The sequence below is a fragment of the Cupressus sempervirens genome, chromosome 1, assembly GCF_028749045.1.
Source record: "Cupressus sempervirens isolate cs-2001-9-10 chromosome 1, ASM2874904v1, whole genome shotgun sequence".
Classification (NCBI taxonomy): Eukaryota; Viridiplantae; Streptophyta; class Pinopsida; order Cupressales; family Cupressaceae; genus Cupressus; species Cupressus sempervirens.
Window position 1 is genome coordinate 71961952 of NC_143118.1, and position 15947 is coordinate 71977898.

General features: G+C 35.2%; 1 protein-coding gene across 2 annotated transcripts in view; it reads right to left on the minus strand.

Annotated features, from left to right (window-relative positions):
- Window positions 1–10411: 10411 nt before the first annotated feature.
- Window positions 10412–15947, minus strand: part of LOC149576204 (uncharacterized) — a 50978-nt gene continuing 45442 nt past the window's right edge. For both annotated transcript variants that reach the window (XR_016361412.1, XM_089816640.1), the window contains one exon: window positions 10412–10722. The gene's annotated coding sequence lies outside the window, so the exon portion shown is untranslated. The remainder of the gene's footprint in view (window positions 10723–15947) is intronic.

The following is a 15947-nucleotide window of genomic DNA, read 5'->3' on the forward strand; positions in this document are numbered from 1 at the left end:
TGTTGGTTCACGCATGCTCTAGCATCTTCACATCCACATTTGTTCTTTGAAATTTGTGATGTATCCATCCTAACCTTGATATGTATGGGAAATTTGTGTTAAATCTATAAGGAAAAGGGATGGCTCTAAATTTCCCATCTGAACTATCCACTACCCTTGGCTTTATACATTTCCAGACACAAGATCTGCATTCTTAAAAAAATGGCACAGATCCTTAATGGTTCCATGCAATCTTCAAATGATTGTTAAATGCTTTGGGTGGGAATAGTGTTTGGTCTAGTTGTTAATCCATATATCTTAGTGAGTGATTTGTTGTCTACTTAATCAAAGGGTTGGGTCGATCTGATTGAAGAGACCAAGCAAAAAATTATGTTCCCTCACACTCAAATCATTTCACTAACATTCATTGGGTATGTCAACCACCTACCAACAATATGTACATCACGATTTGGAGGCAATCCACTAGAAGATTTTAAAAACAAATCTTTTCAATTTCTCAATCCTTGCATGCAAATGGGGAATATGTAACAACAAAGCACACCAACCTCAAATTGCTAAGAAAATTTCATATGGTTTAGAATGAGCAAACGAGAGAACTTTAATCATGGTGGTTGTCATATAAGGTTCATCTTCTATTAGAGAGATAGGAAACATTGAACACCACAATCCAAATAACAACCTCCCAAGTCATATCTCTACATTTTGAGTCATTCCCATTTAACTTGGGCATATTCTTGATTTCCATATTGAATGCATTCAGTTTAAACACTAGTGTTCCATCAATCATTAAATGCACACCTCTTCACTACAAACTATCAGAAAAGGCCTATTAGGTGTTTGGCAAATTGGGAATGGAATAACTCTAAGGATGGTAGAATAATCGTTTTCTTGTCATGTAGTGTTGACTACTAATTTGGGGAGATAATTCTTTTGTGGAGACTTTGTATCCATCTTGTAGTCTCACTTTTAGGTACGCCAATCCTTTGAATGAGAGACTCAAGAATCCTCTTGAAGAGAAGAAGCACTTTACCTCTTATATCCCATGTATTAATCTCAACTTTATATGCTTACCACAAGAAATACAATTAAGAATGACCTCCACATATTTTATGTTTACTATATAACCCCACACTCCAATTTGAAGGAAAAATATGATATGTGAACTGACTAAAATGATCACTCATTATAATGTATGTTTTAAAATACTCTTCAAATCTCATAATGTCTTATCAGGCTATTGAATTTATTCGGGCCCCAAAGTGGTCCGCCTAAAAAAAATTCAAATTGAAACACCTGACCCTTTGATCTAATCAATTAATCACCTTGAACTAGTTAAATTCAAATTTGACCACTGAATCATAATTTAAAACCATAGTTACACCACCCTACGAGACAAGGGGATGGTGGAACAAGTTTTTGAGGTGGGCAGATAGAGGGGCCTTGATTTGGAGATGGTAGGGGGACAACGGGGGGACAGGGGTGGCAAGGGGAGAAGGGGTGTATATACTATACATATGATACTTAAAATGCTAGTTATGAAAAGAAGTACTACAATTATACAATATAAGATACAAAGATGTAAAAAACTTAAACATTGAACATTGCATTGAAATTTTCAAGTTTCAACTAGAACATCATGATTCATGATCAAATGACAAACAAACAATGAACATGTAACATTGAACATCAAAAAATAATAAATATTAGTCTATATATTAGTATCTAATAGTAATCAATAATCATATGAGTTGTGACTCATGAGTCATGACATAAAGATGATTACAATAAGTATCATGTGCCATGAATCATGATATCAAAATAAGTATATAATGCAAACAAAAACTACAAGTCTCCAAGAGTCCAAATCAAAATGCAAAATCAATGATCAATGATCATCCCCTAGAGGCTGGAAGTTGAAACTCATCGCCACTAGAACTATCAATATCTCCAAGATCAAGAGTTGAAAAGGGAACACCAACTAGCCATGCGGTTGGATCTAAATCATCCTCCTTATCAATATGTGATGGATCGTCAAGCTCTACATCCCATCATAATGTTGGGCTCTCCTTGTACACACGTTTCATGCGGTCATTGATATGCAACACATTGAGTATAGCCACTAGCTTCTCTACTCTCTAAGGGGTAAGTCTATTCCTCTTAAGAGAGTGCATGAAGCTATATGTAGACCAATTCCTCTTAGAAGCTGAGGAACTAAAAACTTGAGATGAAAATAATTGGCCAATGTGAGATTCAAGAATTAGAAGTTGAACAATGAACAATGAAAACTTAAATAGGTTCAACTTGAGGAACTAAGTACCTGGGACAACAAACGAATAGCTAGTGTGTTGGTTGTAGATTTCACTCCATAAGCTAACCACCACAAAATGGGATCCTCTTGTGCCATAGTCTTGATATCCGCCTTTGTTGCTTGATTGTAACCCCTAAGAGTAGCAAATTCGGTCCACTCAATGTGAACCTTAGCTATTGTCTCAAGGCCATACATCCTATCTATGTACTTGAAGAACCCTTCCTTCACCTAAAAAAATTAAAAAGTAAAAATTATTGGAAAATAGAAGAATCAAGATGCTAGTAATGCAAATGATTTTAATTTATAAAATGATAAGAATCTAAGTCTTAAGATAAAGTCTTAATGTATTATATAATATAAATCACCTCATCATCGTGAAGTGGTGTAACTCTACCATGCCTAGTCATGTACCACTTCAGATTCAATGCATATGCAACCATGTGTAAGGGTGTGTTAAGTTTGTCCTATCTATGCTAAATAATAGGTCGAATGTGATCATTGTAGAAGGCTAATGTGGCTTCCTTCTCTCGCACAACTTCCCTCATCTGCCCAAGCATAGAATCAATGCACATGTACACCTCTCCAAGTGTAGGTGCATCCCCATCTCCATACCTAATCACCTCGAAGACTAACCTAATGATAGAGAGAACGTATTTTACATCGCTCCAAAATACATCACTCTTAACTATATCCTTCACCCTCATCCCATGCTTTGACTTGGAACCATCCCACCTATTCCATTCATTCGTCATAACCATTAGTTGCAATAGCTCTTACAACTCACGAATTCTCCCCAAGAGAATGAAATAGGATGCATAACGTGTCTCAACTGGCTTTAGGAACTCCTTCCTGGTGAAGCTCCTAAATAGTGCATGTGAGGTGTGGTAGTTGCAGATATACAGTTGCACATCTCTAGCATCACTCACCACTCCCTTTATCTAGCTAATCTTTCCCATGTACTTTAGAGCATTGTTCATAGCATGCACACAACAAGGAGTCCACCAAATATGCCAATATGTGGCCTCAATAAGCCTCCCCACAGCTCTGCACACATGAGTTGCATCTATACAAATACAATTAAAACTATATTAGGAAAGTGGTGCAATTAATAAAATAGTGAAATATGCCAATATGTGGCCTCAATAAGCCTCCCCGCAACTCTGCACACATGAGTTGCATCTATACAAATACAATTAAAACTATATTAGGGAAGTGGTGCAATTAATACAATAGTGTGTTTCATTTGAAAAGGGGAGTCAGTCTAATAAAGCTTATCTTTTTAGAGCATATTATATTGAATAATATAACTTGGTAGACCCTAATTTTGGCCAAGAGCGAATTATTCAAAGTGATATGCAGGTCAAATTGAATCATGACCTTTGATAGTTCTTATTGTGTTTGCTGAGTGAAATATACTTGCCCTTATCGTATGAAGAGACATTGGTTTCTAATGAATGAGTAAAAAAGAACGTGTTAAAGGTTAGTGTTATAACTATTTGGATTCGTGAGGAGGAAATAATGATTGCCATATTTCTCTAAAAAAATTGGAATGATACTCTAAGTTTACTATCATTCTCAATTTTTACATAGCTAGTAGGGTTACATGAGAATTAGTGTCATTACTTTGTCTTCATTCCTATGTTTATTGAGATGTTGGAGTCCACCATTGTTTGGTGATAATAGTCCCTAAGAAGAAGCCTTAGAACCAAGTCATTGCTCCTAGATATCACTATTGGATTAGATATAGGGAAAAATAAATTGTTGTTGCAAACATTGACCATTTTAGCACAGAAAATCAAACATGTCCTTTGTTCATAATTGTTGAAGAAACTTGTGAATTTGAAAGTTATTCATTGAGGATGGACAACCTCATCTTTACTATTCACTGTCCATAACCTTCTAAGAATTAAAAGAGTATTCATTCTTCTCAACTTAGTGTTCAAGATTGTTGGTAATTAACTTGAACTCTCATTGCATTTGGAAGAGTAGATTCGTGTATGGAAGTGCCATTGCTACATTCTCTCATGTTGTGCTTGGAGAATGATTTTATTGATCAACCAAAAATTCATATCCTTCAAAGTGTTGTAGATAGACATATAGAATTCACAGATTGATTGGAAATTGAAGATAATAACAGATACAGTCTGTAGTTGTTGAATTCACTTTAGATTATTACGTTGTGCATTATAAGATTGAGGTGTGATTTATTTATGTGATCAAAGGTTGAATAGAAGCATTGTTATGGAGTGCCTTGTTATAACTTGGACAAAGCTAGGAAGTAGCTTAATTCTTATATCCAATGATGCTTATACAGTGATAAATCAACATCGTTGAATCCTAGAGTACCAGGTGTCAATGCTCTTCTTCTTTCTATAGACTGGATACATAGACATCTTCAAGATTTACTCTTGAACTATGATTACCTAATTATTTCTTTTAATACTCCTAGGGTAGTTGAGTACTACCATTTTTTTAAGGATGTGTAAAGTTCTTTATATGACATTTTTGTAGATAGATTGTTTAGTGATTGATGGGTTTCTAAGAGAATCTAATGTCGCGAGAATATAAGTTTATCAGAGAGATCATCCCCATTGTTAAATGGAGTGATGCATAGTTACCTTGGTCGAAGGATCACATTGGATATTGGAAGAAAGAAGAAAGAAAGAGTAGATTAAATCAAGACCAAAACTGAGAAGGAAGAAAGAAGTAGATTAAATCAAGAAGGATATTGATTAGATCCAAAATTTAAAGTGGAAGAAATTTTTAGATGCTTCTACAATATTTGAAAGATGCCTTAGAAAAGAAGCTTGGCACATTTGATGCAAAATTGTTTGAATGATATAAGAGTGGGCATTTCACATTGTGCAAGGAATAACAATCAATGATTCATTCCCATTTGAACCATCTTTAGAGGGGAGATGTCAGAGAAGAGATACTATTAGAGTTCCAATTTGAACCATCCTTAGGATGATTCAAAAGAGGAAAAGAAGATTGATACATTAGGAATGCTACCAAATATTGCAAGACTCGTGACAATTGCTCCAAAAATGTTTTGATCAAGGATTCATTAGTCATCTAATGGTCATGTTGGATAAATGTTGGATAAAGTGAGGCTCTTGAAGTGAATATCTTTGATAATTGAGATTATGAGTATCCTTCTATATCAAGAGGGAGTCTAAGATTCCATTAGAGGCAACCTTGGACCAAGAGAGGGAGCAAATAAAGGATATGTTTAATTTGATTTTTGATCATATCTATTCAAAGAGAATTTAACACTGTACCAGAGGAAACCATGGATGAGGAGGTTAGAAGGTTGATATCACAGTCAAAAATGGAAATACTGACGAGAAGGTCAAAAGGTTGATGCATGTACTTGGGGCTTTAGATAGAAGCCACATTATCATAAATGTTGGTGTCGCCAAGCCTAGGGGTAAATCCATAGTCTATTACATTCACTTATGTTACTATGAAATCGGACAAGTGCATTTATACAAGAAACTACTACTACGAATATTGTTCTGATCGAAACACAGAGAGTTGCTAGAAGATCTGCCAACTGAACCTTTGATCATAGTGATTCAAAGGGAGTAGACCATGGAGATGAGTTCTAGATAGGGTACATTATCACTAAAGTATGGATAGTTGATATTCTCACTAATAAGTCTCATACCAAAGAAGAGACTAGCTTGGAGTTGTGCAAAATGAAGCCCTTGATGAGCAGAATCTCAGCATCAATGATTTCTTGAAATGTACTCGTATTGAATTCTTCTCTATGAGAAAGAAGCTTAAAGTGGAGCCCTTGTTCCACCCTCTGGAAGAAATTGTGATGGATCCACCCTCTGATATGGTTCATGGTGGATGTCATGTGTGTGACGCAATGACAACACACCATGATAGAATCTATGGTGACTCTAACGTAAACTCTTTTGTCATATGTGTGACTTTATGACTTTATGGGGCCCCCTGTGTAAATTATTGAAAGGTGACAATCTTCAAGATAATAAACATGTGTATCTAACATTGTAAGGTAGCAAGTTTACAAAGATTATTTCTATATCATGTGACTTGATATTCGTGGACATGTAATTATAGTATCACAAGGACATTTTGGTAGATATCATGAGACTTGATATCGGGTACAAATGATTATGTTATTTACGAGATAATCATAGTGGATATTGTGGACATAACATCCATGGATATGTCATGATTTGTTAGTACACATACCACAACATGGATATATATAAGAAGAATGTCATGTGACTTGATACTTTTTGAGCATATTATATCTCTTTTTAAAATAGATGAGCCTACTGTGATTTATATTTGGTTAGATCTTTATCTTCCCTAGCTACGAGGGAGTGTTAAAGTATGATAGCTATGGTTGGATACATGAATGACATTTATGCATACATACACATATGTCAGCATATATTGTATATACTAGCACACACATGCGTGCGCACACATGCGCGCGCACACACATTATCTATGAATGTTTCATTCTTTGCAGATAATATTCAAATATCCCATGATCGGTGATCACAAGTTTATAGATTATTTTAGTTAAGGATGTTGTCTTACCTAATCCCGATTATGATCAGGTTTCATCCTTGTAAGAACCGTTGAATGTTAAGAGACATGTCTTGAATGGGTGTCTCCAACTTGTGGAGACAAGTCCATTCAAGGACATATATCCATTGGAAATAATAAATATAATCAAGAATCACTATGCCTAAGAAACATCGAGATTCATTCATGTTATCTAGAGCAGATTGAGAATAATCAAAATCATATCAGACTTATAATATTCAGTATTTGTGAATAATAAATTACATTGCTCCTATATATTGGCATAAGTTTGAAATCCTCATGTTCTGCTTTATTGAAACAGAGAATAACAATTCAATTCTGAAATACAAAAGATATCCATTACTCTAAATCTGATAGAAATTTTATCTAACAAATAAATCTGATCAAAGGAGTGCTTGTAAAGGAAGATGAAGATTTAGTAGCATGAAAGGGAAAGTCCCAGATGTATTCTAGTGTTTAGAAGGAAAAAGAACAAATTGGAGTATTTGAATTTGTGACTGTCTCAAGTTAACAGTGAATTGGTATTATGATCTTAAGATAGAATCAACGATTGATGACTGATTGGTGTATAAATTGTTTAGGGCAATGTGATAGGAGTGTCCTACATGTAGGAGAAGCACAGAGTCCAAAGTGCAAGGATAGACCAAGCAAAGGGTCTGATTGAGGGGTGTGTTGTAGTGGAAATAGGACAGTTACAGTCCATTTGATGTTCCATTGTATTGAAGGAGTTTGAAGATGTTATCAAATCTTATGAGGCCATGGGAAGTACCTTTCAGGTCTTGAGTATAATTAGAGGGAGTGGAGTCTAGTTTCTATGGTGAGGAAGGCTATTGAGTCAAGGGTTTGATGCTGTCATAGGGAATGGAAAGGGGATTTGTAATCAATCAAGTTGTGAAATGCAATCAGTCAAAGAAGCGTATGAAATCAGACGTAAACTAAGTTCAATCAGAGTTTGATAAGATGAGTGGAATGTTGATAGTTGAGTGGAGATAAGTAGTGATCAGATTGAGAGTGTTTGAGGATTGAGTTCACTGTCGAGGAAGAAATTGGAATAGTGTGTTGTGATATGAGACAATATGTGAGAAGTTGTATCTACAACATGAGAACGGAGAATTTTCTCAAATGACATTGTTTTTTGAATGCAAATGGGGAGGAAATGAAGAGTTTCATTGTGTTTTTGGAAGGGCCCATGATGCCTATGGATCAGTTTGTCAACATGTTTTCATGACTACCCTATTCTTTGGTCGTTATTTGGGTAATGTGGAAGGATAGAGAATCCATTCTATAGTAAAATTATTGTTTTCTATGTGAAGAACAATAAAGAAACTAAGCTTTACTTGATTAAGAATTTCAGACTTTAAAAAATTAAAAATTAAAATAAAACATCAATAAAGTTGAATCAACATTATAATTTTCAAAAGTTGCAAATAAATTGAATATCTCTTGGAGGATTGGTTTGTTGAAAATTGACATCAACTAATAAGGGTTTGAAATTTGTAATCCAGTTGGGCACTTTCTGTTTGCTTTTATTTCTTATCAAGAAAAATCAGAAAATACAAATAAAATTGTGCGTTTTGTAGGGTTTTCCAATTGAGAACTACAAATTAGCACTAAAGGTAACAAGTTGCATCAAAATCGAGGAAGATATAGTTCATTGTTAAGTACCAAATACGGAAGTCCTCGCATCTGAGCTGAATTATTCATCTTCAAACAGGCTTGGGAGTTGTTTTGCCTGCCAATTAGGCAGGAAAACAAAGTTCTTCCTGAAAGTCTTCAAAATAGTCTAATCGCAATATCTAAAACCTAAGAATCATACCATGATCCATTCACTGAACTATAGTATGTAAAATCTAATAAGAAAAGCACAGATTCTTCATGATGACTACCACATTTAGACTGACTTGCTGCTTATGCTTTATAGTCATGTTTGTTTAAAGGATTTTGTTTAACAGCATTTACTATCTTATTCCACGATATAAAGCTCCAACTGTTCTGAAGTGTTGCTGCTCTTTGTTATTGTTAACTCTCTTTTTTACACTGACTATAATTTCACTTGAAATGCCAAAATGTTAAAATGATGCTGGCATTACTATTCACCTGAAGAAAAACACAATGAATGCTACCTGCAGTTTTATTTAGTTTTCAGGTCAGTAACAAACTCCTACAAAAGATTTAACATCTAAAAGGGATTTCTAAGGCTTTGGTGGCAAGAACAGCAAAGGAGTTCAAAACTGCCACCTACCAAGCAAATACTGCAACTCCTACATGTATTTGTTACCTCTGTGAGACAACGTTTCTGGCAAGTTTCCTGAAGTGACACAGCTTGTCCAACACAAAAACATTTCCAGCATTTTTGGGGTTTGAAAGCCCACAGGGAAAAGCCTATCAGCTAATTTCATTAATGCTACATCAGTACATATATCAGTTTGTACCAAAATTGACAACTACTTAACTGGAATCTGTCTTTTGTATTCCACAGCTGAAAGCTAAACAACTGCACTTTAGGATCAACCTAGGTCTTCTTAAATTGTATTCCCAGAAAACTCAATAGGAAACTCAGATATAGGAACAATGGCCCAATCCTGGTACAGTTATACCTCCAACTTACAATAATTATATGTAGTATATCTGTGTCCTTGTTTATTAATCCCATATGTTATTTCAAAATTCAATTTCTATAAATTGTTTCTGTACACTTATCCCATATCTCCTGGTCTGGCTACTGGAAACGCCCAGTGGCCGCTGTTGGCACTACATATTTTTAGCACTGGAAGTCTGTAAAACTTCACTTCCAACATTTCAAGATGCTTCTGAACTGTTTCAATAGCAGAAAATGACTTCAAAACATTTCCAGGCTATTTCCAGGTACCTTGCAGCAAGGAGATAATTTCAGAATGATTAAACTCCTTTAAAGACAAAAATTCCACATAGCCATGGATTATCATACCAATAACTAGCCTTGACTAGAAACCTAAGTGTGATTAAATATAAATTGTAAATTTATTCTTCAAAAGAAAAAAAGTGTATACTAACAGATGCTCAAAATCCAATATTAGGTTTCATATTTCTCCACCTTGGTAAATATCATGAAATAGTAAAATACTCCTAAACTACTTACAAGTTTTTCCAAAAATTGACTATAAAAGGATAGTCTCTTTTCTATTTCCTTGTTTTCAATAGGAATTTGTATAAGAGCAAAAAGGAAGTCATCTGAGAAACAAAACTGAATATGTGCAAATCAATTCAATAGAAATAATGTGTACCTGTCATGTCCCCTTTCTCCCGCCAATGAAATTTGATTTTAATTGTAGTGTTTTCAATGCTAATATTTTATTTTTGACACTAATATTTAATGAAATAAATATAAATTAAAACAATTTCACTTTGGGCACCCAAAACATGTCCTCTGGGTCCTATTAGATAAAAAAAATTGAGCAGAACTGTCTGAGATTAATGTTAATTTTAATGAGTTAAAATTCAGTTCTGAAAAGATCAAATTCAAATTCAAAGTTGCAAAGAAAATACTTTTCATTTGTATTGAAAGAATAAGAAATATCCTTGTATTATTCATTTTTGAACATATAATTGATATTTACAAAAGAATGAAATGATCAATGAATATGCTGAATAAAATTCTCTCACACAAAGTGACTGTGAGAGTAGTCTCCTACTTGCTGATATATATTCTACTCTACAAAAACAAAAGACAAAAAAAAAAAGCTAAAGAGTAAAAGTCATGGGCACCAATCATTGCCTGTAATGACTAGTCATCTTCCATCCATCTACTTCCTCGAGCCGCGCTCCATCCATGCATCCAAGTCCTACATTCATAAGGCAATCTGTTAGATCCAATGGATCGAAGCAATGCAAGCATCTCATTCAGCTTCCTAAGTGCCATTCATTTTCATAAGATAAAACATATATCAGCAAGGAAGGAAAGACACATAAGACAAAATGCTTTACTGTTAACACGTTTGTTTCCTATGCAGCGTTCTGTTTCTAATGGGTACGCCGATATAACAACAGGCTCCCACAAGGGTTATTGAGCATGGCGTTGTTGTGGGTTTTCACACCATCGACCCATTGCAAATGGGGGCCCCCTTTTGTCTCTTGGTCTTGTCCTTTTGGCTTTAGTTCTTAGTAGTATTGGGCTCCATCCTCTAAAGTCCCCTCTTTCAAATGAGAATTGGTAAAATTGGCCAGATGTGAAAAGTGTTGTCCATGTGGCTCTAAAAATGGAAATTGTTTGCTTGTTTGAGAATTGATTGTCTTAACTTACTATTTTTAGAATGTCTATTTTTAGTAAGTTTATTTTTAGTAAATTTCACTGCCTCTCGGATTGACCTTATTTTGCCTTTGGGACAACTTACTATTTTTAGAATGTCTATTTTTAGTAAGTCTATTTTTACTAAATTTCACTGCCTCTCGGATTGACCTTATTTTGACTTTGGGATAACTTACGATTTTTAGAATGTCTATTTTTGACAAGTCTATTTCGACAACAAGTGAGCTATGGTTGTTGCAGAATTCTTCCATCATGGACAAAATCCAAGCTCGCTCAAAAATCCTACCTTGGAGAAAAATGGTTGTTGCGGAATTCTTCTGTCATGGACAAAATCCATGATCACTCAAAAAATCCTGCCATGGAGAAAAACAGTTTCGGAATTCTCCCGTCATGGACAAAATCCATGATCACTCAAAAATCTTACCTTGGAGAAAAATGGTTGTTGTGGAATTCTTCCTTCATGGACAAAAATCCATGATCATTCAAAAAATCCCTCCTTGGAGAAAAATGGTTGTTGTGGAATTCTTCTATCATGGACAAAATCCATGACCACTCAAAATTTCCACGAGCAAGAGAATTAGAAATCATGGAAGAAAATATGGCTAAGTGTTGGAAATTTATCCTTCATGGAAGCAAAAATGGCGAAGTGTTGGAAATTTCTCCTTCATAGAAGCGAAAATGCCCAAGTGTTGGAGATTTCTCCTTCATGGAAGCCAAAATGGCTAAGTGTTGGAGATTTGTCCTTCATAGAAGCAAAAATGGCGAAGTGTTAGAAATTCCTCCTTCATGGAAAAATGAAAAAGGATTAAGTGCTGAAAATTTCTCCTCCAAATCTTGAGTTTCAGCCTCTTCAAGTGTGTACCCAAGACTGGAAAAATGATTGATGATGATTAAAAAAGGGGGAATTCTTCAAAATCTAAGAAAAGGCATAACAGTGAATTTAAGGCATTTGAAGAGAAAGGAGGAGAAAGCTCTAGTTCTAGAAATTCAAGAAAGACGCTCAAATCCAAAATTCTAGTACCAATATCAAAGTATTAAGTGATTCGGTCCCAGACATTCAATGTTCAAAGATCAAAGTTCAAATCCAAAATCCAAGAACATGGTGAAGGAAGTTCAATATGAAGAAATTCTAGAGTAACATAATCATCAACAAGGGATTCCAATCCATTTTAGGGAGATAAATTTCCAAGCAAGTACATAGAAGACGAGAATGTTCGAGGAGACATTTTCAGAAAAGTCAGTCAAAGTTGGATCTTAGTTAAACTGATACAGTTGGAAAAGACTCGAGCTTACATGGCCTCCATCATCATTTCATGGCATCCAATTATCTTTGATGAAGAACTGAGGTCTCCAAGTCAAACTTCTATGCATTCAGAGAATGGAATCAAGAATAATTTATTCAAGGAAGACTGAGCATTTATCAAGTAATGGACATGCATGGTGGATATTTATTGCACCCCACTCCTTCCTAAATGAGCATGCATAGTAGGCATTTATTACCCACTACAGTAGTGGATTCCTTGTTGCATTAATGCAGATTCCTTTTCTTTTCCCTAACCCTAATTAGGGTTGATGTGGCACAATCTTGGCCATCAGTTATTGTGATCATCTGGGCCACCTGTTGTAATCGAGGACCTATATAATCGCCTCATTTCTCATTTGTAAAGAGAGATTTTTATGAGATTGTTGCTATGAGCTGCTGAGATAATAAAGTTTTCATTGGAGTTTGGTGAATACTTGACGTGTCTTAGTGCTTGCTTGTTCTCTTAAATTTCTTCAATTAGATTAAGTTTAGCATAGTAAATGTGTGGTGATTACAATGAAGAATATGATGGTGTACTAATGAGTTCCTTTGGTTCATACTTTTGACGTTTTAGTGATTCTAACTCGTGTAAAGTTAGCCTGAACCCCTTTCATGCATATGCTCAACTTCTATCATTCGTATACATTGTTCTTTATGATGATGTATGCGATAATATGAAAATCTTTGGTATAACCCTTGAAGATTGCACCGGTTCACGCGTAGTTGTAGTATAACTTGGCGAAGCGGAATTCGGTAAATTGGGGAATTTGTCCACTAGAGTGCTATTTGTTGTTATCACTACCCTTAGGATTAGAATAGAATTCCCAAAACCCATCCTATTTAATTTCTGCATATTTTGTGAAAATTCCAAAAAAGTACTTCATTGCAAAACCTTAAGATAGCTCCCACATCTAGTATGGCTTGAAATGAATCTGTATAAACATGTAAGGCCCCTTGTATCATCAGCAAATCACATCAACCACCGATCTTATCCACAGTTAAGACCTAGTGCTAGAGGAACCTTTAAGTCATCGTATGATCTTCTAGCAATCTTAGCATACATGAGACTTTATTCAAGAGAGGATAAGATATTTTGGTATTTTGTTCTACTGTTTGGTGGGTCATAAAACACACATAAACAAAAACTGGCGCTAGAAGGAGGGCTAAACAAAGTGTATCCATGGAATTTTCAACAATAGTGAGCTTTCAAGTATATCCGAGATATGAGATCTCTTTAATGGAAAAAATCCAAAAAAAAAAAAAAATTGAAAAAACTAGAATAGTGAAAAATTGGAAAACTTGAGAAAAGAAGAAAAGATTTCTCAATGGATAGGCAGATTGATCTTCTCCCAATTTGGTTTGAGTTGAAAAAACAATTGCATCCTTGTAATTTATCTCAACTTGCAGCATCAAGTCAATGTAGGATACATGGTACCACAGAGCATGAGGAGATGCATTGTTTGGTCTTCCTTTTGAGGGTAGACTTGGCATTACAAGGAAGGATTTCTTTTGCACAAGTGTATGATCCTGTGGTGCTTGTCAATTCAGAAGAAGACTTCATTGAGTTCAAAGAAGATATCAATAAGAAACCAAGAAGTGAATATGGAGGAGATACTTGGTGTAGTGTGCATAGTCTTTCACATTCAGAATTTAGATGGCCATCTTGCCAAGATATCATTGACTTGATCAAGTTCCAAATAGGTTGGTACAAGGAGATATCTTTGGGGGGTGACAAGTATTTCTTCCAAATTCCAAGTTGGATGTCGAAGGAAGGTGGTAGTTGTCACTCGTGTTGGGAACTAAATGTTGAAGAAAGAAGTCAATTGCATCAAGGAATCATGGCTGAGTATAATGATGATGACAATCGAGAGGAAGAACTTTCATACGTCACTTCACAAGAAGGTGTTGAAAATAAAATCAAGGACACAATTAATTTCGTCAAAGAAAGGGGAGACATAGAAGAAAAAGATCAACATAATGAAGAACTAGAAAATAATCACCCCAAGTTTGAGGATGTGGTCCTTGGTGAACTTTCCCACATGCTACAAAGTCAAATTCTTGAGGATGACTTGTAAGAAATTTCACATACCCATGAAATAGAAGGCAATCAGGTGGACAGGACAAATGAGGAATTAAAAGTTATCATAGATGAATCAAGGTATAGGGAACAAGTTGACAAAACCATCAGAGATACTACAACCTTTGGGAGGGTGCTAAATGATATCATGAAGGAAGTTGATTCATTTCCAAATGTATTTCAAGATGATAAAGTTACTACAAGTGGCATGGTTCACCATCAACTTCGACCTCCTGAAACATTAACACCTATTATTGAATTTGATGATCAATTTATGAAGTCATTTGATGATCTTCCTTTCAATCATGAGAATTGTATGCTTGATAAGATTCTACATAGAGAATTGCAAGATGTTCCTAAAGAGGAATCTACAAGCAACACCATGGGTGAGGATGATGAAGAGCAATTTGTGTTGATGTCACAATTGGATATTGTATTTGAACAAGTTGGGAATATATATGAAGGAGACCTCATTAAGGAATCCTTGATTTTTGAGGATGCACTTAGTAATAAACACAAGGATGCATGGTTCACACTATATAAGGAAAAGCCACCTAAAGCAATATTCCAAGGGCTTGATCACAAGAGTTATCCTATCTTGAACACTTGTGAGTTTGATGTTACCGCCAGAAGGGGAATCCAACACCAACTGCGTCCTCCTGAACATGTGAATAATCAACAAGGATTTCAACATGAACTACTGCTTGAGACATGCCAAGTTGTTTCTTTCCTTGCTTCTAATGTTGAAAATTTTGATAATTATTATTTTGATTATGGAGGTTTAGGAAATAAAACTTGCATTTGGATTGACCACGGACCACATGAATTGCCTCAACTGTTGGTCTTGCATGATAGTTTTCCTGATTTTGAAAATTGGGTGATAAATATTTTCTCAAAGTACAAGGATAAAAATGTTAAACTAAGAACCCTTACCCAATCCTTGATACTCTTGAACATCTTGAGAAGCCATGCTAAATCAAGTGTATATATTAGTTTGGTTTGTGTCATACCTTTAAGATTCTTGTACATAGTTAGGGTAGGTTTCTCTTGGACCATTTGGTTCAAGAGAGTAGTTTAGTTTCCTTTCAGTTGAGTAGTTTAGTTTCCCTTTCAGTTGGTTAGAATAGTTTTCTTTTAGTTGTTTAGTTTAGAGTTGGTTAGAATAGTTTTCTTTCAGTTGCTTAGTTTAGATGTTGTGAGGGAGCTCGAGTTTGATTTGTATCCAGTCATTTGACTTGAAATCTTTTAGCTTCCCTCTGTCGGAGAGCATTTTGGTTTGGGGTCTTTGCAAGTGCAAAAGGGGTCCATGTTATCACTCGTGGGCGAGGTGTGTAGATTTCACATTTTTGGTGACAAAATGAAGTCTGTCTTGTTCATTTCT